General features: G+C 41.5%; 29 non-coding genes and 6 pseudogenes across 29 annotated transcripts; all 35 read left to right on the forward strand.

Moving 5' to 3' along the window:
- Window positions 1-280: 280 nt before the first annotated feature.
- LOC146056871 (5S ribosomal RNA) lies at window positions 281-399 on the forward strand. Its single transcript, XR_014469466.1, has one exon. It is a non-coding gene; the product is annotated as a 5S ribosomal RNA (ribosomal RNA).
- Window positions 400-744: 345 nt separating this feature from the next.
- Window positions 745-863, forward strand: LOC146056991 (5S ribosomal RNA). The gene has a single exon (XR_014469575.1). It is a non-coding gene; the product is annotated as a 5S ribosomal RNA (ribosomal RNA).
- Window positions 864-6,883: 6,020 nt separating this feature from the next.
- Window positions 6,884-7,002, forward strand: LOC146057152 (5S ribosomal RNA; annotated as a pseudogene).
- A 345-nt stretch (window positions 7,003-7,347) lies between these two features.
- On the forward strand, window positions 7,348-7,466 carry LOC146057061 (5S ribosomal RNA). Its single transcript, XR_014469638.1, has one exon. It is a non-coding gene; the product is annotated as a 5S ribosomal RNA (ribosomal RNA).
- A 345-nt stretch (window positions 7,467-7,811) lies between these two features.
- LOC146056973 (5S ribosomal RNA) lies at window positions 7,812-7,930 on the forward strand. Its single transcript, XR_014469558.1, has one exon. It is a non-coding gene; the product is annotated as a 5S ribosomal RNA (ribosomal RNA).
- Window positions 7,931-8,274: 344 nt separating this feature from the next.
- Window positions 8,275-8,393, forward strand: LOC146057087 (5S ribosomal RNA). The gene has a single exon (XR_014469662.1). It is a non-coding gene; the product is annotated as a 5S ribosomal RNA (ribosomal RNA).
- A 291-nt stretch (window positions 8,394-8,684) lies between these two features.
- LOC146056901 (5S ribosomal RNA) lies at window positions 8,685-8,803 on the forward strand. Its single transcript, XR_014469493.1, has one exon. It is a non-coding gene; the product is annotated as a 5S ribosomal RNA (ribosomal RNA).
- Window positions 8,804-9,146: 343 nt separating this feature from the next.
- On the forward strand, window positions 9,147-9,265 carry LOC146056904 (5S ribosomal RNA). The gene has a single exon (XR_014469496.1). It is a non-coding gene; the product is annotated as a 5S ribosomal RNA (ribosomal RNA).
- A 346-nt stretch (window positions 9,266-9,611) lies between these two features.
- On the forward strand, window positions 9,612-9,730 carry LOC146056972 (5S ribosomal RNA). Its single transcript, XR_014469557.1, has one exon. It is a non-coding gene; the product is annotated as a 5S ribosomal RNA (ribosomal RNA).
- Window positions 9,731-10,075: 345 nt separating this feature from the next.
- Window positions 10,076-10,194, forward strand: LOC146056989 (5S ribosomal RNA). Its single transcript, XR_014469573.1, has one exon. It is a non-coding gene; the product is annotated as a 5S ribosomal RNA (ribosomal RNA).
- A 345-nt stretch (window positions 10,195-10,539) lies between these two features.
- On the forward strand, window positions 10,540-10,658 carry LOC146057105 (5S ribosomal RNA). The gene has a single exon (XR_014469678.1). It is a non-coding gene; the product is annotated as a 5S ribosomal RNA (ribosomal RNA).
- Window positions 10,659-11,002: 344 nt separating this feature from the next.
- Window positions 11,003-11,121, forward strand: LOC146056873 (5S ribosomal RNA). The gene has a single exon (XR_014469467.1). It is a non-coding gene; the product is annotated as a 5S ribosomal RNA (ribosomal RNA).
- Window positions 11,122-11,466: 345 nt separating this feature from the next.
- Window positions 11,467-11,585, forward strand: LOC146057011 (5S ribosomal RNA). The gene has a single exon (XR_014469593.1). It is a non-coding gene; the product is annotated as a 5S ribosomal RNA (ribosomal RNA).
- A 345-nt stretch (window positions 11,586-11,930) lies between these two features.
- Window positions 11,931-12,049, forward strand: LOC146056874 (5S ribosomal RNA). Its single transcript, XR_014469468.1, has one exon. It is a non-coding gene; the product is annotated as a 5S ribosomal RNA (ribosomal RNA).
- Window positions 12,050-12,394: 345 nt separating this feature from the next.
- On the forward strand, window positions 12,395-12,513 carry LOC146057112 (5S ribosomal RNA; annotated as a pseudogene).
- A 345-nt stretch (window positions 12,514-12,858) lies between these two features.
- Window positions 12,859-12,977, forward strand: LOC146057028 (5S ribosomal RNA). The gene has a single exon (XR_014469608.1). It is a non-coding gene; the product is annotated as a 5S ribosomal RNA (ribosomal RNA).
- Window positions 12,978-13,322: 345 nt separating this feature from the next.
- LOC146057072 (5S ribosomal RNA) lies at window positions 13,323-13,441 on the forward strand. Its single transcript, XR_014469648.1, has one exon. It is a non-coding gene; the product is annotated as a 5S ribosomal RNA (ribosomal RNA).
- Window positions 13,442-13,786: 345 nt separating this feature from the next.
- LOC146057013 (5S ribosomal RNA) lies at window positions 13,787-13,905 on the forward strand. The gene has a single exon (XR_014469595.1). It is a non-coding gene; the product is annotated as a 5S ribosomal RNA (ribosomal RNA).
- Window positions 13,906-14,250: 345 nt separating this feature from the next.
- Window positions 14,251-14,369, forward strand: LOC146057138 (5S ribosomal RNA; annotated as a pseudogene).
- A 346-nt stretch (window positions 14,370-14,715) lies between these two features.
- LOC146056875 (5S ribosomal RNA) lies at window positions 14,716-14,834 on the forward strand. The gene has a single exon (XR_014469469.1). It is a non-coding gene; the product is annotated as a 5S ribosomal RNA (ribosomal RNA).
- A 345-nt stretch (window positions 14,835-15,179) lies between these two features.
- Window positions 15,180-15,298, forward strand: LOC146056966 (5S ribosomal RNA). The gene has a single exon (XR_014469552.1). It is a non-coding gene; the product is annotated as a 5S ribosomal RNA (ribosomal RNA).
- A 345-nt stretch (window positions 15,299-15,643) lies between these two features.
- On the forward strand, window positions 15,644-15,762 carry LOC146057044 (5S ribosomal RNA). Its single transcript, XR_014469623.1, has one exon. It is a non-coding gene; the product is annotated as a 5S ribosomal RNA (ribosomal RNA).
- A 345-nt stretch (window positions 15,763-16,107) lies between these two features.
- On the forward strand, window positions 16,108-16,226 carry LOC146056948 (5S ribosomal RNA). The gene has a single exon (XR_014469536.1). It is a non-coding gene; the product is annotated as a 5S ribosomal RNA (ribosomal RNA).
- Window positions 16,227-16,571: 345 nt separating this feature from the next.
- On the forward strand, window positions 16,572-16,680 carry LOC146057167 (5S ribosomal RNA; annotated as a pseudogene).
- Window positions 16,681-17,025: 345 nt separating this feature from the next.
- LOC146056876 (5S ribosomal RNA) lies at window positions 17,026-17,144 on the forward strand. The gene has a single exon (XR_014469470.1). It is a non-coding gene; the product is annotated as a 5S ribosomal RNA (ribosomal RNA).
- Window positions 17,145-17,489: 345 nt separating this feature from the next.
- Window positions 17,490-17,608, forward strand: LOC146056877 (5S ribosomal RNA). The gene has a single exon (XR_014469471.1). It is a non-coding gene; the product is annotated as a 5S ribosomal RNA (ribosomal RNA).
- Window positions 17,609-17,953: 345 nt separating this feature from the next.
- Window positions 17,954-18,072, forward strand: LOC146056967 (5S ribosomal RNA). Its single transcript, XR_014469553.1, has one exon. It is a non-coding gene; the product is annotated as a 5S ribosomal RNA (ribosomal RNA).
- Window positions 18,073-18,416: 344 nt separating this feature from the next.
- Window positions 18,417-18,535, forward strand: LOC146057045 (5S ribosomal RNA). Its single transcript, XR_014469624.1, has one exon. It is a non-coding gene; the product is annotated as a 5S ribosomal RNA (ribosomal RNA).
- Window positions 18,536-18,880: 345 nt separating this feature from the next.
- On the forward strand, window positions 18,881-18,999 carry LOC146057014 (5S ribosomal RNA). Its single transcript, XR_014469596.1, has one exon. It is a non-coding gene; the product is annotated as a 5S ribosomal RNA (ribosomal RNA).
- A 345-nt stretch (window positions 19,000-19,344) lies between these two features.
- On the forward strand, window positions 19,345-19,463 carry LOC146057153 (5S ribosomal RNA; annotated as a pseudogene).
- Window positions 19,464-19,809: 346 nt separating this feature from the next.
- On the forward strand, window positions 19,810-19,928 carry LOC146056879 (5S ribosomal RNA). The gene has a single exon (XR_014469473.1). It is a non-coding gene; the product is annotated as a 5S ribosomal RNA (ribosomal RNA).
- A 345-nt stretch (window positions 19,929-20,273) lies between these two features.
- LOC146056968 (5S ribosomal RNA) lies at window positions 20,274-20,392 on the forward strand. The gene has a single exon (XR_014469554.1). It is a non-coding gene; the product is annotated as a 5S ribosomal RNA (ribosomal RNA).
- A 345-nt stretch (window positions 20,393-20,737) lies between these two features.
- LOC146057046 (5S ribosomal RNA) lies at window positions 20,738-20,856 on the forward strand. The gene has a single exon (XR_014469625.1). It is a non-coding gene; the product is annotated as a 5S ribosomal RNA (ribosomal RNA).
- Window positions 20,857-21,201: 345 nt separating this feature from the next.
- On the forward strand, window positions 21,202-21,320 carry LOC146056950 (5S ribosomal RNA). The gene has a single exon (XR_014469537.1). It is a non-coding gene; the product is annotated as a 5S ribosomal RNA (ribosomal RNA).
- A 345-nt stretch (window positions 21,321-21,665) lies between these two features.
- Window positions 21,666-21,774, forward strand: LOC146057168 (5S ribosomal RNA; annotated as a pseudogene).
- Window positions 21,775-22,088: the final 314 nt, after the last annotated feature.

Below are 22,088 nucleotides of genomic sequence, written 5' to 3' on the forward strand. Positions count from 1 at the left end.
TTGCCAGCACAGACATTTGGAAGAGGTCAAACAGACACAATAGCCATCACCTAAAGACTTACCACACTGTTTAGGCTCAATTCCAACTGCTTTTGGCAGCTAAACAGTGTTGAGCCTCTTTTGTAGTTTAATTTAAGACCCCCTGCTAATATCATGTCCTGTAGGTCTTTTAACATTACCAACACATGATTTTTTTCAGTAAGCCAATACAGTTAGGAAACGTTTGTATTAGCTTACCTGGTGATAGAAGTAGAAGAGGGCAAAAAAGTGCTTTTAACTCACCTACAGCCATACCACATTGGATAGGCCCAATCTCGTCTGATCTTGGAAGCTAAGCAGTGTTGGGCCTGGTTAGTACTTGGGTGGGAGACCACATGGGAACACCAGGTGCTGTAGGTTTTTTCACATTACTGGAAAATTGTTTTTATTCTCTAGCTATTTAAATTGGAAACTTTTTCTTTTTATTGCCAGTACAGACATTTGGAAGAGGTCAAACAGACACAATAGCCATCACCTAAAGACTTACCACACTGTTTAGGCCCAATTCCAACTGCTTTTGGCAGCTAAACAGTGTTGAGCCTCTTTAGTAGTTTAATTTAAGACCCCCTGCTAATATCATGTCCTGTAGGTCTTTTTACATTACCAACACATGATTTTTTTCAGTAAGCCAATACAGTTAGGAAACTTTTGTATTAGCTTACCTGGTGATAGAAGTAGAAGAGGGCAAAAAAGTGCCTGTATCTCACCTACAGCCATACCACACTGGATAGGCCCAATCTCGTCTGATCTTGGAAGCTAAGCAGTGTTGGGCCTTGTTAGTACTTGGGTGGGAGACCACATGGGAACACCAGGTGCTGTAGGTTTTTTCACATTACAGGCAAATTGTTTTTTTCTCTAGCTATTTAAATTGGAAACTTTTTCCCGTCGCGTCAGAGCACCAGTCTTCGGACCCGAACACCGCTCACACGCCGCTCAGTAGAAGTGGAACTGGACGGCAAGGGAGCTCACATACCCCGCGCTCAGCACCACCGAGGCACCTGTCTCAAACAACGGGGATCAACAACTGGGAAGGTGAGCCCGAGGGGAGAAGGGAGCACATATTCAGGCAGCCGGCATGAGGAGGGACAGGACGCGCTCACTCACTCATGCACGCCGTGGTCCCGACGTCATCAGCCGGGGACGCCGTTGCCGTTGCTGGGGACGCAGTGTGCCGCACGTGGAAGCGGCTGCTTCCTTACATTGACCAGACTCCAGCGGCTCCATACCCCTGCAAACACCGTGGCTGTGCCTGGGTTGACGAGTGGCAGAAGCTGCCCAGGCACAAATTAAAGTACATACTTTTTGGAAGTAGCCGCCTGATCGTGTGGTGCTGCCTGGTTGATTTGCTGCCAGCCACCTGTGGCTCTGGGTGGCAGTCTGAGCCCGAGTGGAGGGGCAAAGCGAGCAGCCTCAGCTATTTGTGACCTGTCCGGCCCAACCTCCTGCGTGAGAAGCAGGTAGGGGGCAGTGGAGGAGAGACTACTACAGTACATATATTATTCGCCTGGACTCAGCACCCAAGCCTGTTACACCAGCGGAGATTAAAAAGACCTGTCCTATAACGTGTCAGGGCAGCTGCTGGCCCCTGGGTGTGAGACAGTGGCCAGCGCTGGAAATCAAGACACAGGTTTATAAGGGCATCGGCTTACTTCAGGATCAATTAAGGAACTTCACGCCTGAACCCAAGTCCTCCTGGCCGCAGTGAACTCTTTTTAAATATCGGAGGAGAGGAAGGAAGGGGGAGGGAGAGAAAGGAGAGAAAGGAGAAGAGAAAGCACATCAGCAGTGAGTACACTTTATCTGACTGTTATCATACTGTGTTACTCTGCAAGTGGTAGTGTGCCCAATAAAATTGTAACTGGGAGCAGGGCTGTCATACTGCGTGGAAGTTAACTACAACCACAACCATGGGGAAAACTGGCCAAAATACAGCCGCAGCTCGTTTGGAGAGATTTGCTAGAGCTCAGTCCCAGGCTGGGCCTAGCTCACAACCCAGCACTCCCCTGACAACCCCGGTTAAGAGCAGCAGCTCTCAGCAACCGTCAGAAGTTACGTTGTCACAAGTGTTAGAGGCGGTGAATAATTGTGAGACACGCCTCAGGGACCAACTAAATCAAGTCCAATCAGACATGGCACTACTGAGAAATGATGTACAAAAAACTTGTGAAAGGGTAACTGAAGTAGAAAATCGTGTCTCGACATTAGAGGATTCCGTTACACCCCTACATGCCCAGGTTAAAACAATGTCAGGCCAGATCACGGACATTCGTCTGAAATTATCCGATATGGAGGGGCGCCTCAGACGGAACAACGTCCGCTTCATTGGGTTCGAGGAGAGGGCGGAGGGAAATGAGCCAGAAAAATTTCTTGAAAACTGGCTTATACAAATGTTTGGTAGTAATGCTTTTTCTGCTCAGTTTGCCGTGGAACGGGCCCACCGCATCCCAGGCCGTCCTCCTATACCAGGAGGGCCGCCGCGTACCCTGATCGCGAAAATTCTTCACTTTAAAGATCGCGATTCTATCCTCAGGTTGGCCAGGGAGGTGGGTTTTAAATATTGGAAGCTGCAGCCCTTTTGGCTGGAACAAATGGGAGAGCATGAAGACCTGGAGGCCACTATGCAGGAATTTTTTGAGATTAACAGGGGGTCCTCATCGGGGTTAGTTATTTGGGACTCCTTTAAGGCCTTTTTTAGAGGTATTATGATTAAGAAAATTGCCTTCCTAAAAAAAAAACATAGAGTAAAGGCAAATGAACTGGAGACAGTAATGGGTAATTTGGAGACTAAATATTTAAAATCCAACCTTGCGTCGGATGAAGACGCCTGGTTGCAAGCTCAAAAAGAATGGCTTGAATATTTTCAAGATATTACCTGTCGTAGATTGAGTTACGGGGCTCACCAATGGTATGCTAGTGCAGATAGGTCTGGTAAATGGCTCGCAATCTTGGCAAAACAAGACCACCCCTCTAATGTTATACCACAAATAACATTGGAATCGGGCGAGATAGTCTCAGAGACTCCCAAGATTGCCTTGGCCTTTGCGGATCACCTGGGTAAAGTTTATAAATCCCAAATCAATAAGGAGAGGGGAATAATAGGGGAGTATCTGGAATCGGTCGATATGCCTAAGTTATCAAGGGATTCAAGAGAATCCTTAGAAGCCCCCATTGAATTAGCTGAGATCATTGAGGCAATCAATTCGTTGCCCACAAATAAAGCCCCGGGTTTAGACGGCCTTCCAGGAGAAGTCTTTCAACGCTTTTCTAAAATAATAGGCCCTCAGCTGTTGGTCCTGTTTGGAGAGATGGAGGTAGAGGGGAACATTCCCCCCTCCATGTCAGAAGCTTCAATTATAATGATTCCGAAGAGTGGGAAGGACCCTTCTCAGATTGATTCGTATCGGCCGATCTCCTTAATATCGACAGACGCTAAAATTTTTGCAAAGGTTCTGGTGAATCGATTGAGTAGAGTAATTACAGAGATTGTACATCCTGATCAAACGGGATTTATGGCTGGGAAGTCTACCATGATCAATCTGAGAAGGGTCTTTTCTTACATTCAAATAGCGAGGGGTAAGAAGGCAAAAGTGGCAGTGGCATCATTTGATGCGAATAAAGCCTTTGATTCCATCGAATGGGAGTACTTGTGGGCAGTTTTAAGGACCTTTGGCTTTGGGAACCGTTTCATAGGATGGATCTCATTATTGTACAAAAATCCTCAAGCTAGATTATCTATAAATGGATTTACATCCCCGCTATTCCCCCTGTTCCGGGGGACTAGGCAGGGATGCCCCCTCTCTCCCCTCCTGTTTGCTGCAGCAGTCGAACCCTTAGCCTGCATATTAAGAAAGCAACTAGCAGGTGACAGACTGGGATCAGGGTACGGCATGAACATGGTGTCCTTGTACGCTGATGACTTGTTAGTGGGAGTAGCGAACCCTGAGGAGGACATCCCTAGAATCATCGAGAGTATGAGGGAGTTTGGGGAATTCTCGGGTCTCACAATCAATTGGGGGAAATCCCATTTGCTAAGTGTGGGGGATAATGGGCTAGGAGGAATGGTGGGCATCCCTCTTCGCCCTACTGAGAGGTTCAGATACCTGGGTGTGTGGGTTTCGGAGGCCCCAATGGATTATATTCGGGACAATCTTACGCCACTCATAAATGATATCAAGGTGAAATGTCGCTGTTGGTTAAAACTCCCCCTCTCTCAGCTTGGTAGGGTCAACCTGATAAAAATGTCGATATTACCCAGGCTAAGTTATGTATTCCAACAGTCACCAGTATATATAAAGGATGACTATTTTAAAAAAATTAATAGTATTATATCATCCTTTATTTGGCATGAAAAGCGCCCTCGAATTAGAATGGATGTCTTGTGCAGAGATAGGGATAGGGGTGGCCTAGCGGTTCCGAATTTTAAAGCCTACTATATCGCCGCACAGCTGGTCCATCTTTGTGCTTGGGTTCGGGACGACGAAGCCACGGTGGAGATAACTGGTCTAATTAGTTGTGTTGAGGTCGATTTGGGCCCACTTCAGTGGCTATTATCGATGGAGATGCGAGGCCACCCTCCTCCTTTATTGATGCAAGCTGCTAAAATTTGGAGATGGGTACACAAGTTAATTAAATATGAGGGGGTAGATCCCGACACTTCTATTTTTTCATTGAGTGAATTGTCGGAACTGAGGAAGCAACAGGGCATAGAGATTTGGGGGAAATTTCAGGTGACAAGGATTGAGCAATGCTTCAGGAATGGAAACATTAAATCGTTTGAGGAACTCCAGGCGGAATATAACCTTCCCAAACATATGTTTTTCAGGTTCCTCCAGGTTAGAAGTGCTTTACAGCAAGAGGGGGGCGCGCTTGCTTCGAAAATTCTTGACTCCCCATGCAAAAAGTTCATTAAACAACTGAGTGGTGGCGGGAAAAGATTGTCCAAACTATACGGCTTCTTGAATCTGCATACCCAGGAGGATGAATTGCTGGCTCTTAGGGACAAGTGGGTAGCCGACCTTCAGCAAGGGATGGAGCTAGTCTGGGAGAGGGCACTTGCGGTACCAGGGAGGGCAACGACATCAATTCGAATTCAGCAGGTGCAATTTAATATCCTCCATAGAAGTTATATGACCCCGGTTAAATTAAAAAGAATAGCAGGAACACATGACGATACTTGTCCCAAATGCAGGGAGGAAATAGGTTCATTCTGGCATCTCCTTTGGGAGTGCAAGGTTATCAAGGAGTTTTGGGAGCGGGTGGAGAATAAGCTGGAATCCGTGGGAGTTCCTAGGGTGGCGCTTACTGCACGAAGCATGGTAATGGGAGTGTGGGAACAGGACGCCCCTTACTATGACTGGAAGGAGTTGGTGGTTAACGTCTCAGCAATCGCGAAAGTTATAATAGCCAGGCAATGGATGGCCTCCTCGGGCCCAAATATTATTGAATGGGTGAATCTGGTCAATAGTACGTGTGAGCATGAAAGATTTGTTTATGCATCCAGAGGGGCATTGCCCAAATATGGGAAAATTTGGGGGAGGTGGAGACAATCTAGGATGTTTAAAATAACTGCCCGGAATAATGGTGAATAAAAGTGTAGTATAAGGGACATCAATACTCGGCATTTGGGGTAGCATCGTGGGTAAAGGGGGTAAAGGTTGGTAATAATTACCAACTAACTATAGGGGGTCACATTGTGGGAATATCAAGTGGTGATAATCGACTCAATTTCTCCGCTTAACTAACAAGAGTCACATATAATCCAAGAGAGTCCACATAGGAGTAAGGTAAAACACGGGGTTCACAGGGGAGGGGGGGGGGATATATAGCAAACCATAGGATAGGGGGTTTTCACAAATGGAAATTGCACCAAGAAGCAAGTCCTTATAGGAGAGGTGCCCACAGTCCCGTTTCTGTTCGCTTTAGCTATCTGTGGGTTCGACTTGCAAGTAAATGTTACACTAATTGCACTTCTAGGGTTTTTTCTTTTTTTTTTTTTTTTTTTGGGGGTTGGTGTTGAGTTGTTGATGTCCCGCTGCTACCTCCAATAATGCAATGAAGGAAAGAAGCAAGGGCATTATGTCATCTAGTAAATATTCGTCTGAAATCGGTTCTCAGCAAAGCAAAGAAGGAGAGAAGAGTAAAGGGGAGGAATGGGAAGTAGAAAGTAAGGAAGTTGAGATAGCGAATGGAAGAAGAAATAATAATAAACTGGAGGGTTGGGGTAGCCCAGAGGGGTTGACACAGACGTAGAATTAATAGTAGTCAATAAGGAGGTAAGGGAAAAGGAAAAATTGATTGAAGTATTAGAAAGGACCAGCCAGGTCGGGGGGTATATGTGGGGATCGGGGGGTGGGGGGGTTTATGTTGAGTATATATGTATTGATAATATGCGTTATGTAATATTCTTCTGTACTTATTCTTTTGTGCTTACGCTTCTATATGAATTTGAAATGTATAAGTGTGAGATAAGTACGGCTATGTTAGCCTTTTCTGTGTTAATTATGTAAATTAAAACCACAAATAAAGACTTAATTAAAAAAAAAAATTGGAAACTTTTTCTTTTTATTGCCAGTACAGACATTTGGAAGAGGTCAAAAAGACACAATAGCCATCACCTAAAGACTTACCACAATGTTTAGGCCCAATTCCAACTGCTTTTGGCAGCTTAACAGTGTTGAGCCTCTTTTGTAGTTTAATTTAAGACCCCCTGCTAATATCATGTCCTGTAGGTCTTTTTACATTACCAACACATGATTTTTTTCAGTAAGCCAATACAGTTAGGAAACGTTTGTATTAGCTTACCTGGTGATAGAAGTAGAAGAGGGCAAAAAAGTGCTTTTAACTCACCTACAGCCATACCACATTGGATAGGCCCAATCTCGTCTTATCTTGGAAGCTAAGCAGTTTTGGGCCTGGTTAGTACTTGGGTGGGAGACCACACGGGAACACCAGGTGCTGTAGGTTTTTTCACATTACTGGCAAATTGTTTTTATTCTCTAGCTATTTAAATTGGGAACTTTTTCTTTTTATTGCCAGTACAGACATTTGGAAGAGGTCAAACAGACACAATAGCCATCACCTAAAGACTTACCACACTGTTTAGGCCCAATTCCAACTGCTTTTGGCAGCTAAACAGTGTTGAGCCTCTTTAGTAGTTTAATTTAAGACCCCCTGCTAATATCATGTCCTGTAGGTCTTTTTACATTACCAACACATGATTTTTTTCAGTAAGCCAATACAGTTAGGAAACTTTTTTATTAGCTTACCTGGTGATAGAAGTAGAAGAGGGCAAAAAAGTGCCTGTATATCATCTACAGCCATACCACACTGGATAGGCCCAATCTCGTCTGATCTTGGAAGCTAAGCAGTGTTGGGCCTGGTTAGTACTTGGGTGGGAGACCACATGGGAACACCAGGTGCTGTAGGTTTTTTCACATTACTGGAAAATTGTTTTTATTCTCTAGCTATTTAAATTGGAAACTTTTTCTTTTTATTGCCAGTACAGACATTTGGAAGAGGTCAAACAGACACAATAGCCATCACCTAAAGACTTACCACACTGTTTAGGCCCAATTCCAACTGCTTTTGGCAGCTAAACAGTGTTGAGCCTCTTTAGTAGTTTAATTTAAGACCCCCTGCTAATATCATGTCCTGTAGGTCTTTTTACATTACCAACACAGGATTTTTTTCAGTAAGCCAATACAGTTAGGAAACTTTTTTATTAGCTTACCTGGTGATAGAAGTAGAAGAGGGCAAAAAAGTGCCTGTATCTCACCTACAGCCATACCACACTGGATAGGCCCAATCTCGTCTGATCTTGGAAGCTAAGCAGTGTTGGGCCTGGTTAGTACTTGGGTGGGAGACCACATGGGAACACGAGGTGCTGTAGGTTTTTTCACATTACAGGCAAATTGTTTTTTTCTCTAGCTATTTAAATTGGAAACTTTTTCTTTTTATTGCCAGTACAGACATTTGGAAGAGGTCAAACAGACACAATAGCCATCACCTAAAGACTTACCACAATGTTTAGGCCCAATTCCAACTGCTTTTGGCAGCTTAACAGTGTTGAGCCTCTTTTGTAGTTTAATTTAAGACCCCCTGCTAATATCATGTCCTGTAGGTCTTTTTACATTACCAACACATGATTTTTTTCAGTAAGCCAATACAGTTAGGAAACGTTTGTATTAGCTTACCTGGTGATAGAAGTAGAAGAGGGCAAAAAAGTGCTTTTAACTCACCTACAGCCATACCACATTGGATAGGCCCAATCTCGTCTGATCTTGGAAGCTAAGCAGTGTTGGGCCTGGTTAGAACTTGGGTGGGAGACCACATGGGAACACCAGGTGCTGTAGGTTTTTTCACATTACTGGCAAATTGTTTTTATTCTCTAGCTATTTAAATTGGAAACTTTTTCTTTTTATTGCCAGTACAGACATTTGGAAGAGGTCAAATAGCCATCACCTAAAGACTTACCACACTGTTTAGGCCCAATTCCAACTGCTTTTGGCAGCTAAACAGTGTTGAGCCTCTTTAGTAGTTTAATTTAAGACCCCCTGCTAATATCATGTCCTGTAGGTCTTTTTACATTACCAACACATGATTTTTGGTGATAGAAGTAGAAGAGGGCAAAAAAGTGAATTTAACTCACCTACAGCCATACCACATTGGATAGGCCCAATCTCGTCTGATCTTGGAAGCTAAGCAGTGTAGGGCCTGGTTAGTACTTGGGTGGGAGACCACATGGGAACACCAGGTGCTGTAGGTTTTTTCACATTACTGGCAAATTGTTTAAATTCTCTACTATTTATATTGGAAACTTTTTCATTTTATTGCCAGCACAGACATTTGGAAGAGGTCAAACAGACACAATAGCCATCACCTAAAGACTTACCACAATGTTTAGGCTCAATTCCAACTGCTTTTGGCAGCTAAACAGTGTTGAGCCTCTTTTGTAGTTTAATTTAAGACCCCCTGCTAATATCATGTCCTGTAGGTCTTTTTACATTACCAACACATGATTTTTTTCAGTAAGCCAATACAGTTAGGAAACTTTTGTATTAGCTTACCTGGTAATAGAAGTAGAAGAGGGCAAAAAAGTGGTTTAACTCACCTACAGCCATACCACATTGGATAGGCCCAATCTCGTCTGATCTTGGAAGCTAAGCAGTGTTGGGCCTGGTTAGTACTTTGGTGGGAGACCACATGGGAACACCAGGTGCTGTAGGTTTTTTCACATTACTGGCAAATTGTTTTTATTCTCTAGCTATTTAAATTGGAAACTTTTTCTTTTTATTGCCAGCACAGACATTTGGAAGAGGTCAAACAGACACAATAGCCATCACCTAAAGACTTACCACACTGTTTAGGCCCAATTCCAACTGCTTTTGGCAGCTAAACAGTGTTGAGCCTCTTTAGTAGTTTAATTTAAGACCCCCTGCTAATATCATGTCCTGTAGGTCTTTTTACATTACCAACACATGATTTTTTTTCAGTAAGCCAATACAGTTAGGAAACTTTTTTATTAGCTTACCTGGTGATAGAAGTAGAAGAGGGCAAAAAAGTGCCTGTATCTCACCTACAGCCATACCACATTGGATAGGCCCAATCTCGTCTGATCTTGGAAGCTAAGCAGTGTTGGGCCTGGTTAGTACTTGGGTGGGAGACCACATGGGAACACCAGGTGCTGTAGGGTTTTTCACATTACAGGCAAATTGTTTTTATTCTCTAGCTATTTAAATTGGAAACTTTTTCTTTTTATTGCCAGTACAGACATTTGGAAGAGGTCAAACAGACACAATAGCCATCACATAAAGACTTACCACACTGTTTAGGCCCAATTCCAACTGCTTTTGGCAGCTAAACAGTGTTGAGCCTCTTTAGTAGTTTAATTTAAGACCCCCTGCTAATATCATGTCCTGTAGGTCTTTTTACATTACCAACACATGATTTTTTTCAGTAAGCCAATACAGTTAGGAAACTTTTTTATTAGCTTACCTGGTGATAGAAGTAGAAGAGGGCAAAAAAGTGCCTGTATTTCACCTACAGCCATACCACATTGGATAGGCCCAATCTCGTCTGTTCTTGGAAGCTAAGCAGTGTTGGGCCTGGTTAGTACTTGGGTGGGAGACCACATGGGAACACCAGGTGCTGTAGGTTTTTTCACATTACAGGCAAATTGTTTTTATTCTCTAGCTATTTAAATTGGAAACTTTTTCTTTTTATTGCCAGTACAGACATTTGGGAGAGGTCAAACAGACACAATAGCCATCACCTAAAGACTTACCACACTGTTTAGGCCCAATTCCAACTGCTTTTGGCAGCTAAACAGTGTTGATCCTCTTTAGTAGTTTAATTTAAGACCCCCTGCTAATATCATGTCCTGTAGGTCGTTTTACATTACCAACACATGATTTTTTTCAGTAAGCCAATACAGTTAGGAAACATTTTTATTAGCTTACCTGGTGATAGAAGTAGAAGAGGGCAAAAAAGTGCCTGTATCTCACCTACAGCCATAACACATTGGATAGGCCCAATCTCGTCTGATCTTGGAAGCTAAGCAGTGTTGGACCTGGTTAGTACTTGGGTGGGAGACCACATGGGAACACCAGGTGCTGTAGGTTTTTTCACATTACAGGCAAATTGTTTTTTTCTCTAGCTATTTAAATTGGAAACTTTTTCTTTTTATTGCCAGTACAGACATTTGGAAGAGGTCAAACAGACACAATAGCCATCACCTAAAGACTTACCACACTGTTTAGGCCCAATTCCAACTGCTTTTGGCAGCTTAACAGTGTTGAGCCTCTTTAGTAGTTTAATTTAAGACCCCCTGCTAATATCATGTCCTGTAGGTCTTTTTACATTACCAACACATGATTTTTTTCAGTAAGCCAATACAGTTAGGAAACTTTTGTATTAGCTTACCTGGTGATAGAAGTAGAAGAGGGCAAAAAAGTGAATTTAACTCACCTACAGCCATACCACATTGGATAGGCCCAATCTCGTCTGATCTTGGAAGCTAAGCAGTGTTGGGCCTGGTTAGTACTTGGGTGGGAGACCACATGGGAACACCAGGTGCTGTAGGTTTTTTCACATTACTGGCAAATTATTTTTATTCTCTAGCTATTTATATTGGAAACTTTTTCATTTTATTGCCAGCACAGACATTTGGAAGAGGTCAAACAGACACAATAGCCATCAGCTAAAGACTTACCACACTGTTTAGGCTCAATTCCAACTGCTTTTGGCAGTTAAACAGTGTTGAGCCTCTTTTGTAGTTTAATTTAAGACCCCCTGCTAATATCATGTCCTGTAGGTCTTTTTACATTACCAACACATGATTTTTTTCAGTAAGCCAATACAGTTAGGAAACTTTTTTATTAGCTTACCTGGTGATAGAAGTAGAAGAGGGCAAAAAAGTGCCTGTATCTCACCTACAGCCATACCACATTGGATAGGCCCAATCTTGTCTGATCTTGGAAGCTAAGCAGTGTTGGGCCTGGTTAGTACTTGGGTGGGAGACCACATGGGAACACCAGGTGCTGTAGGTTTTTTCACATTACAGGCAAATTGTTTTTATTCTCTAGCTATTTAAATTGGAAACTTTTTCTTTTTATTGCCAGTACAGACATTTGGAAGAGGTCAAACAGACACAATAGCCATCTCCTAAAGACTTACCACACTGTTTAGGCCCAATTCCAACTACTTTTGGCAGCTAAACAGTGTTGAGCCTCTTTAGTAGTTTAATTTAAGACCCCCTGCTAATATCATGTCCTGTAGGTCTTTTTACATTACCAACACATGATTTTTTTCAGTAAGCCAATACAGTTATGAAACTTTTTTATTAGCTTACCTGGTGATAGAAGTAGAAGAGGGCAAAAAAGTGAATATAACTCACCTACAGCCATACCACATTGGATAGGCCCAATCTCGTCTGATCTTGGAAGCTAAGCAGTGTTGGGCCTGGTTAGTACTTGGGTGGGAGACCACATGGGAACACCAGGTGCTGTAGGTTTTTTCACATCACTGGCAAATTGTTTTTATTCTATAGCTATTTATATTGGAAACTTTTTCATTTTATTGCCAGCACAGACATTTGGAAGAGGTCAAACAGACACAATATCCATCAGCTAAAGACTTACCACACTGTTTAGGCTCAATTCCAACTGCTTTTGGCAGCTAAACAGTGTTGAGCCTCTTTTGTAGTTTAATTTAAGACCCCCTGCTAATATCATGTCCTGTAGGTCTTTTTACATTACCAACACATGATTTTTTTCCGTAAGCCAATACAGTTAGGGAACTTTTGTATTAGCTTACCTGGTGATAGAAGTAGAAGAGGGCAAAAAAGTGCCTGTATTTCACCTACAGCCATACCACATTGGATAGGCCCAATCTCGTCTGATCTTGGAAGCTAAGCAGTTTTGGGCCTAGTTAGTACTTGGGTGGGAGACCACATGGGAACACCAGGTGCTGTAGGTTTTTTCACATTACTGGCAAATTGTTTTTATTCTCTAGCTATTTAAATTGGGAACTTTTTCTTTTTATTGCCAGTACAGACATTTGGAAGAGGTCAAACAGACACAATAGCCATCACCTAAAGACTTACCACACTGTTTAGGCCCAATTCCAACTGCTTTTGGCAGCTAAACAGTGTTGAGCCTCTTTAGTAGTTTAATTTAATACCCCCTGCTAATATCATGTCCTGTAGGTCTTTTTACATTACCAACACATGATTTTTTTCAGTAAGCCAATACAGTTAGGAAACTTTTTTATTAGCTTACCTGGTGATAGAAGTAGAAGAGGGCAAAAAAGTGAATTTAACTCACCTACAGCCATACCACATTGGATAGGCCCAATCTCGTCTGATCTTGGAAGCTAAGCAGTGTTGGGCCTGGTTAGTACTTGGGTGGGAGACCACATGGGTACACCAGGTGCTGTAGGTTTTTTCACATCACTGGCAAATTGTTTTTATTCTCTAGCTATTTAAATTGGAAACTTTTTCTTTTTATTGCCAGTACAGACATTTGGAAGAGGTCAAACAGACACAATAGCCATCACCTAAAGACTTACCACACTGTTTAGGCCCAATTCCAACTGCTTTTGGCAGCTAAACAGTGTTGATCCTCTTTAGTAGTTTATTTTAAGACCCCCTGCTAATATCATGTCCTGTAGGTCGTTTTACATTACCAACACATGATTTTTTTCAGTAAGCCAATACAGTTAGGAAACTTTTTTATTAGCTTACCTGGTGATAGAAGTAGAAGAGGGCAAAAAAGTGCATGTATCTCACCTACAGCCATACCACATTGGATAGGCCCAATCTCGTCTGATCTTGGAAGCTAAGCAGTGTTGGGCCTGGTTAGTACTTGGGTGGGAGATTACATGGGAACACCAGGTGCTGTAGGTTTTTTCACATTACAGGCAAATTGTTTTTATTCTCTAGCTATTTAAATTGGAAACTTTTTCTTTTTATTGCCAGTACAGACATTTGGAAGAGGTCAAACAGACACAATAGCCATCACCTAAAGACTTACCACACTGTTTAGGCCCAATTCCAACTGCTTTTGGCAGCTAAACAGTGTTGAGCCTCTTTAGTAGTTTAATTTAAGACCCCCTGCTAATATCATGTCCTGTAGGTCTTTTTACATTACCAACACATGATTTTTTTCAGTAAGCCAATACAGTTAGGAAACTTTTTTATTAGCTTACCTGGTGATAGAAGTAGAAGAGGGCAAAAAAGTGCCTGTATCTCACCTACAGCCATACCACATTGGATAGGCCCAATCTTGTCTGATCTTGGAAGCTAAGCAGTGTTGGGCCTGGTTAGTACTTGGGTGGGAGACCACATGGGAACACCAGGTGCTGTAGGTTTTTTCACATTACAGGCAAATTGTTTTTATTCTCTAGCTATTTAAATTGGAAACTTTTTCTTTTTATTGCCAGTACAGACATTTGGAAGAGGTCAAACAGACACAATAGCCATCTCCTAAAGACTTACCACACTGTTTAGGCCCAATTCCAACTACTTGTGGCAGCTAAACAGTGTTGAGCCTCTTTAGTAGTTTAATTTAAGACCCCCTGCTAATATCATGTCCTGTAGGTCTATTTACATTACCAACACATGATTTTTTTCAGTAAGCCAATACAGTTAGGAAACTTTTTTATTAGCTTACCTGGTGATAGAAGTAGAAGAGGGCAAAAAAGTGCCTGTATCTCAACTACAGCCATACCACATTGGATAGGCCCAATCTCGTCTGAACTTGGAAGCTAAGCAGTGTTGGGCCTAGTTAGTACTTTGGTGGGAAACCACATGGGAACACCAGGTGCTGTCGGTTTTTTCACATTACAGGCAAATATTTTTTTATTCTCTAGCTATTTAAATTGGAAACTTTTTATTTTTATTGCCAGTACAGACATTTGGAAGAGGTCAAACAGACACGATAGCCATCACCTAAAGACTTACCACACTGTTTAGGCCCAATTCCAACTGCTTTTGGCAGCTAAACAGTGTTGGGCCTCTTTAGTAGTTTAATTTAAGACTCCCTGCTAATATCATGTCCTGTAGGTCTTTTTACATTACCAACACATGATTTTTTTCAGTAAGCCAATACAGTTAGGAAACTTTTTTATTAGCTTACCTGGTGATAGAAGTAGAAGAGGGCAAAAAAGTGCATGTATCTCACCTACAGCCATACCACATTGGATAGGCCCAATCTCGTCTGATCTTGGAAGCTAAGCAGTGTTGGGCCTGGTTAGTACTTGGGTGGGAGACCACATGGGAACACCAGGTGCTGTAGGTTTTTTCACATTACAGGCAAATTGTTTTTATTCTCTAGCTATTTAAATTGGAAACTTTTTCTTTTTATTGCCAGCACAGACATTTGAAAGAGGTCAAACAGACACAATAGCCATCACCTAAAGACTTACCAAACTGTTTAGGCCCTATTCCAACTGCTTTTGGCAGCTAAACAGTGTTGAGCCTCTTTAGTAGTTTAATTTAAGACCCCCTGCTAATATCATGTCCTGTAGGTCTTTTTACATTACCAACACATGATTTTTTTCAGTAAGCCAATACAGTTAGGAAACTTTTTTATTAGCTTACCTGGTGATAGAAGTAGAAGAGGGCAAAAAAGTGCCTGTATCTCAACTACAGCCATACCACATTGGATAGGCCCAATCTCGTCTGATCTTGGAAGCTAAGCAGTGTTGGGCCTGGTTAGTACTTGGGTGGGAGACCACATGGGAACACCAGGTGCTGTAGGTTTTTTCACATTACAGGCAAATTGTTTTTATTCTCTAGCTATTTAAATTGGAAACTTTTTCTTTTTATTGCCAGTACAGACATTTGGAAGAGGTCAAACAGACACAATAGCCATCACCTAAAGACTTACCACACTGTTTAGGCCCAATTCCAACTGCTTTTGGCAGCTAAACAGTGTTGAGCCTCTTTAGTAGTTTAATTTAAGACCCCCTGCTAATATCATGTCCTGTAGGTCTTTTTACATTACCAACACATGATTTTTTTCAGTAAGCCAATACAGTTAGGAAACTTTTTTATTAGCTTACCTGGTGATAGAAGTAGAAGAGGGCTAAAAAGTGCCTGTATTTCACCTACAGCCATACCACATTGGATAGGCCCAATCTCGTCTGTTCTTGGAAGCTAAGCAGTGTTGGGCCTGGTTAGTACTTGGGTGGGAGACCACATGGGAGCACCAGGTGCTGTAGGTTTTTTCACATTACAGGCAAATTGTTTTTATTCTCTAGCTATTTAAATTGGAAACTTTTTCTTTTTATTGCCAGTACAGGCATTTGGAAGAGGTCAAACAGACACAATAGCCATCACCTAAAGACTTACCACACTGTTTAGGCCCAATTCCATCTGCTTTTGGCAGCTAAACAGTGTTGATCCTCTTTAGTAGTTTAATTTAAGACCCCCTGCTAATATCATGTCCTGTAGGTCGTTTTACATTACCAACACATGATTTTTTTCAGTAAGCCAATACAGTTAGGAAACTTTTTTATTAGCTTACCTGGTGATAGAAGTAGAAGAGGGCAAAAAAGTGCTTGTATCTCACCTACAGCCATACCACATTGGATAGGCCCAACCTCGTCTGATCTTGGAAGTTAAGCAGTGTTGGGCCTGGTTAGTACTTGGGTGGGAGACCACATGGGAACACCAGGTGCTGTAGGTTTTTTCACATTACTGGCAAATTGTTTTTATTCTCTAGCTATTTAGATTGGAAACTTTTTCTTTTTATTGCCAGCACAGACATTTGGAAGAGTTCAAACAGACACAATAGCCATCACCTAAAGACTTACCACACTGTTTAGGCCCAATTCCAACTGCTTTTGGCAGCTAAACAGTGTTGAGCCTCTTTAGTAGTTTAATTTAAGACCCCCTGCTAATATCATGTCCTGTAGGTCTTTTTACATTACCAACACATGATTTTTTTTAGTAAGCCAATACAGTTAGGAAACTTTTGTATTAGCTTACCTTGTGATAGAAGTAGAAGGGGGCAAAAAAGTACCTGTATCTCACCTACAGCCATACCACATTGGATAGGCCTGATCTTGGAAGCAAAGCAGTGTTGGGCCTGGATAGTACTTGGGTGGGAGACCACATGGGAACACCAGGTGCTGTAGGTTTTTTCACATTACTGGCAAATTGTTTTTATTCTTTAGATATTTAAATTTGAAACTTTTTCTTTTTATTGCCAGTACAGACATTTGGAAGAGGTCAAACAGACACAATAGCCATCACCTAAAGACTTACCACACTGTTTAGGCCCAATTCCAACTGCTTTTGGCAGCTAAACAGTGTTGATCCTCTTTAGTAGTTTAATTTAAGACCCCCTGCTAATGTCATGTCCTGTAGGTCGTTTTACATTACCAACACATGATTTTTTTCAGTAAGCCAATACAGTTAGGAAACTTTTTTATTAGCTTACCTGGTGATAGAAGTAGAAGAGGGCAAAAAAGTGCATGTATCTCACCTACAGCCATACCACATTGGATAGGCCCAATCTCGTCTGATCTTGGAAGCTAAGCAGTGTTGGGCCTGGTTAGTACTTGGGTGGGAGACCACATGGGAACACCAGGTGCTGTAGGTTTTTTCACATTACAGGCAAATTGTTTTTATTCTCTAGCTATTTAAATTGGAAACTTTTTCTTTTTATTGCCAGTACAGACATTTGGAAGAGGTCAAACAGACACAATAGCCATCACCTAAAGACTTACCACACTGTTTAGGCCCAATTCCAACTGCTTTTGGCAGCTAAACAGTGTTGGGCCTCTTTAGTAGTTTAATTTAAGACTCCCTGCTAATATCATGTCCTGTAGGTCTTTTTACATTACCAACACATGATTTTTTTCAGTAAGCCAATACAGTTAGGAAACTTTTGTATTAGCTTACCTGGTGATAGAAGTAGAAGAGGGCAAAAAAGTGCCTTTTACTCACCTACAGCCATACCACATTGGATAGGCCCAATCTCGTCTGATCTTGGAAGCTAAGCAGTGTTGGGCCTGGTTAGTACTTGGGTGGGAGACCACATGGGAACACCAGGTGCTGTAGGTTTTTTCACATTACTGGCAAATTGTTTTTATTCTCTAGCTATTTAAATAGGAAACTTTATCTTTTTATTGCCAGCACAGACATTTGGAAGAGGTCAAACAGACACAATAGCCATCACCTAAAGACTTACCAAACTGTTTAGGCCCAATTCCAACTGCTTTTGGCAGCTAAACAGTGTTGAGCCTCTTTAGTAGTTTAATTTAAGACCCCCTGCTAATATCATGTCCTGTAGGTCTTTTTACATTACCAACACATGATTTTTTTCAGTAAGCCAATACAGTTAGGAAACTTTTTTATTAGCTTACCTGGTGATAGAAGTAGAAGAGGGCAAAAAAGTGCATGTATCTCAACTACAGCCATACCACATTGGATAGGCCCAATCTCGTCTGATCTTGGAAGCTAAGCAGTGTTGGGCCTGGTTAGTACTTGGGTGGGAGACCACATGGGAACACCAGGTGCTGTAGGTTTTTTCACATTACTGGCAAATTGTTTTTTTCTCTAGCTATTTAAATTGGAAACTTTTTCTTTTTATTGCCAGCACAGACATTTGGAAGAGGTCAAACAGACACAATAGCCATCACCTAAAGACTTACCACACTGTTTAGGCCCAATTCCAACTGCTTTTGGCAGCTAAACAGTGTTGAGCCTCTTTAGTAGTTTAATTTAAGACCCCCTGCTAATATCATGTCCTGTAGGTCTTTTTACATTACCAACACATGATTTTTTTCAGTAAGCCAATACAGTTAGGAAACTTTTTTATTAGCTTACCTGGTGATAGAAGTAGAAGAGGGCTAAAAAGTGCCTGTATTTCACCTACAGCCATACCACATTGGATAGGCCCAATCTCGTCTGTTCTTGGAAGCTAAGCAGTGTTGGGCCTGGTTAGTACTTGGGTGGGAGACCACATGGGAGCACCAGGTGCTGTAGGTTTTTTCACATTACAGGCAAATTGTTTTTATTCTCTAGCTATTTAAATTGGAAACTTTTTCTTTTTATTGCCAGTACAGGCATTTGGAAGAGGTCAAACAGACACAATAGCCATCACCTAAAGACTTACCACACTGTTTAGGCCCAATTCCAACTGCTTTTGGCAGCTAAACAGTGTTGAGCCTCTTTAGTAGTTTAATTTAAGACCCCCTGCTAATATCATGTCCTGTAGGTCTTTTTACATTACCAACACATGATTTTTTTCAGTAAGCCAATACAGTTAGGAAACTTTTTTATTAGCTTACCTGGTGATAGAAGTAGAAGAGGGCAAAAAAGTGCCTGTATCTCACCTACAGCCATACCACATTGGATAGGCCCAATCTTGTCTGATCTTGGAAGCTAAGCAGTGTTGGGCCTGGTTAGTACTTGGGTGGGAGACCACATGGGAACACCAGGTGCTGTAGGTTTTTTCACATTACAGGCAAATTGTTTTTATTCTCTAGCTATTTAAATTGGAAACTTTTTCTTTTTATTGCCAGTACAGACATTTGGAAGAGGTCAAACAGACACAATAGCCATCTCCTAAAGACTTACCACACTGTTTAGGCCCAATTCCAACTACTTGTGGCAGCTAAACAGTGTTGAGCCTCTTTAGTAGTTTAATTTAAGACCCCCTGCTAATATCATGTCCTGTAGGTCTATTTACATTACCAACACATGATTTTTTTCAGTAAGCCAATACAGTTAGGAAACTTTTTTATTAGCTTACCTGGTGATAGAAGTAGAAGAGGGCAAAAAAGTGCCTGTATCTCAACTGCAGCCATACCACATTGGATAGGCCCAATCTCGTCTGAACTTGGAAGCTAAGCAGTGTTGGGCCTAGTTAGTACTTTGGTGGGAAACCACATGGGAACACCAGGTGCTGTCGGTTTTTTCACATTACAGGCAAATATTTTTTTATTCTCTAGCTATTTAAATTGGAAACTTTTTATTTTTATTGCCAGTACAGACATTTGGAAGAGGTCAAACAGACACGATAGCCATCACCTAAAGACTTACCACACTGTTTAGGCCCAATTCCAACTGCTTTTGGCAGCTAAACAGTGTTGGGCCTCTTTAGTAGTTTAATTTAAGACTCCCTGCTAATATCATGTCCTGTAGGTCTTTTTACATTACCAACACATGATTTTTTTCAGTAAGCCAATACAGTTAGGAAACTTTTTTATTAGCTTACCTGGTGATAGAAGTAGAAGAGGGCAAAAAAGTGCATGTATCTCACCTACAGCCATACCACATTGGATAGGCCCAATCTCGTCTGATCTTGGAAGCTAAGCAGTGTTGGGCCTGGTTAGTACTTGGGTGGGAGACCACATGGGAACACCAGGTGCTGTAGGTTTTTTCACATTACAGGCAAATTGTTTTTATTCTCTAGCTATTTAAATTGGAAACTTTTTCTTTTTATTGCCAGCACAGACATTTGAAAGAGGTCAAACAGACACAATAGCCATCACCTAAAGACTTACCAAACTGTTTAGGCCCTATTCCAACTGCTTTTGGCAGCTAAACAGTGTTGAGCCTCTTTAGTAGTTTAATTTAAGACCCCCTGCTAATATCATGTCCTGTAGGTCTTTTTACATTACCAACACATGATTTTTTTCAGTAAGCCAATACAGTTAGGAAACTTTTTTATTAGCTTACCTGGTGATAGAAGTAGAAGAGGGCAAAAAAGTGCCTGTATCTCAACTACAGCCATACCACATTGGATAGGCCCAATCTCGTCTGATCTTGGAAGCTAAGCAGTGTTGGGCCTGGTTAGTACTTGGGTGGGAGACCACATGGGAACACCAGGTGCTGTAGGTTTTTTCACATTACAGGCAAATTGTTTTTATTCTCTAGCTATTTAAATTGGAAACTTTTTCTTTTTATTGCCAGTACAGACATTTGGAAGAGGTCAAACAGACACAATAGCCATCACCTAAAGACTTACCACACTGTTTAGGCCCAATTCCAACTGCTTTTGGCAGCTAAACAGTGTTGAGCCTCTTTAGTAGTTTAATTTAAGACCCCCTGCTAATATCATGTCCTGTAGGTCTTTTTACATTACCAACACATGATTTTTTTCAGTAAGCCAATACAGTTAGGAAACTTTTTTATTAGCTTACCTGGTGATAGAAGTAGAAGAGGGCTAAAAAGTGCCTGTATTTCACCTACAGCCATACCACATTGGATAGGCCCAATCTCGTCTGTTCTTGGAAGCTAAGCAGTGTTGGGCCTGGTTAGTACTTGGGTGGGAGACCACATGGGAGCACCAGGTGCTGTAGGTTTTTTCACATTACAGGCAAATTGTTTTTATTCTCTAGCTATTTAAATTGGAAACTTTTTCTTTTTATTGCCAGTACAGGCATTTGGAAGAGGTCAAACAGACACAATAGCCATCACCTAAAGACTTACCACACTGTTTAGGCCCAATTCCATCTGCTTTTGGCAGCTAAACAGTGTTGATCCTCTTTAGTAGTTTAATTTAAGACCCCCTGCTAATATCATGTCCTGTAGGTCGTTTTACATTACCAACACATGATTTTTTTCAGTAAGCCAATACAGTTAGGAAACTTTTTTATTAGCTTACCTGGTGATAGAAGTAGAAGAGGGCAAAAAAGTGCTTGTATCTCACCTACAGCCATACCACATTGGATAGGCCCAACCTCGTCTGATCTTGGAAGTTAAGCAGTGTTGGGCCTGGTTAGTACTTGGGTGGGAGACCACATGGGAACACCAGGTGCTGTAGGTTTTTTCACATTACTGGCAAATTGTTTTTATTCTCTAGCTATTTAGATTGGAAACTTTTTCTTTTTATTGCCAGCACAGACATTTGGAAGAGTTCAAACAGACACAATAGCCATCACCTAAAGACTTACCACACTGTTTAGGCCCAATTCCAACTGCTTTTGGCAGCTAAACAGTGTTGAGCCTCTTTAGTAGTTTAATTTAAGACCCCCTGCTAATATCATGTCCTGTAGGTCTTTTTACATTACCAACACATGATTTTTTTTAGTAAGCCAATACAGTTAGGAAACTTTTGTATTAGCTTACCTTGTGATAGAAGTAGAAGGGGGCAAAAAAGTACCTGTATCTCACCTACAGCCATACCACATTGGATAGGCCTGATCTTGGAAGCAAAGCAGTGTTGGGCCTGGATAGTACTTGGGTGGGAGACCACATGGGAACACCAGGTGCTGTAGGTTTTTTCACATTACTGGCAAATTGTTTTTATTCTTTAGATATTTAAATTTGAAACTTTTTCTTTTTATTGCCAGTACAGACATTTGGAAGAGGTCAAACAGACACAATAGCCATCACCTAAAGACTTACCACACTGTTTAGGCCCAATTCCAACTGCTTTTGGCAGCTAAACAGTGTTGATCCTCTTTAGTAGTTTAATTTAAGACCCCCTGCTAATGTCATGTCCTGTAGGTCGTTTTACATTACCAACACATGATTTTTTTCAGTAAGCCAATACAGTTAGGAAACTTTTTTATTAGCTTACCTGGTGATAGAA

The sequence above is a fragment of the Crinia signifera genome, unplaced genomic scaffold (assembly GCF_055691185.1).
Source record: "Crinia signifera unplaced genomic scaffold, ASM5569118v1 HAP2_SCAFFOLD_99, whole genome shotgun sequence".
Taxonomy (NCBI): Eukaryota; Metazoa; Chordata; class Amphibia; order Anura; family Myobatrachidae; genus Crinia; species Crinia signifera.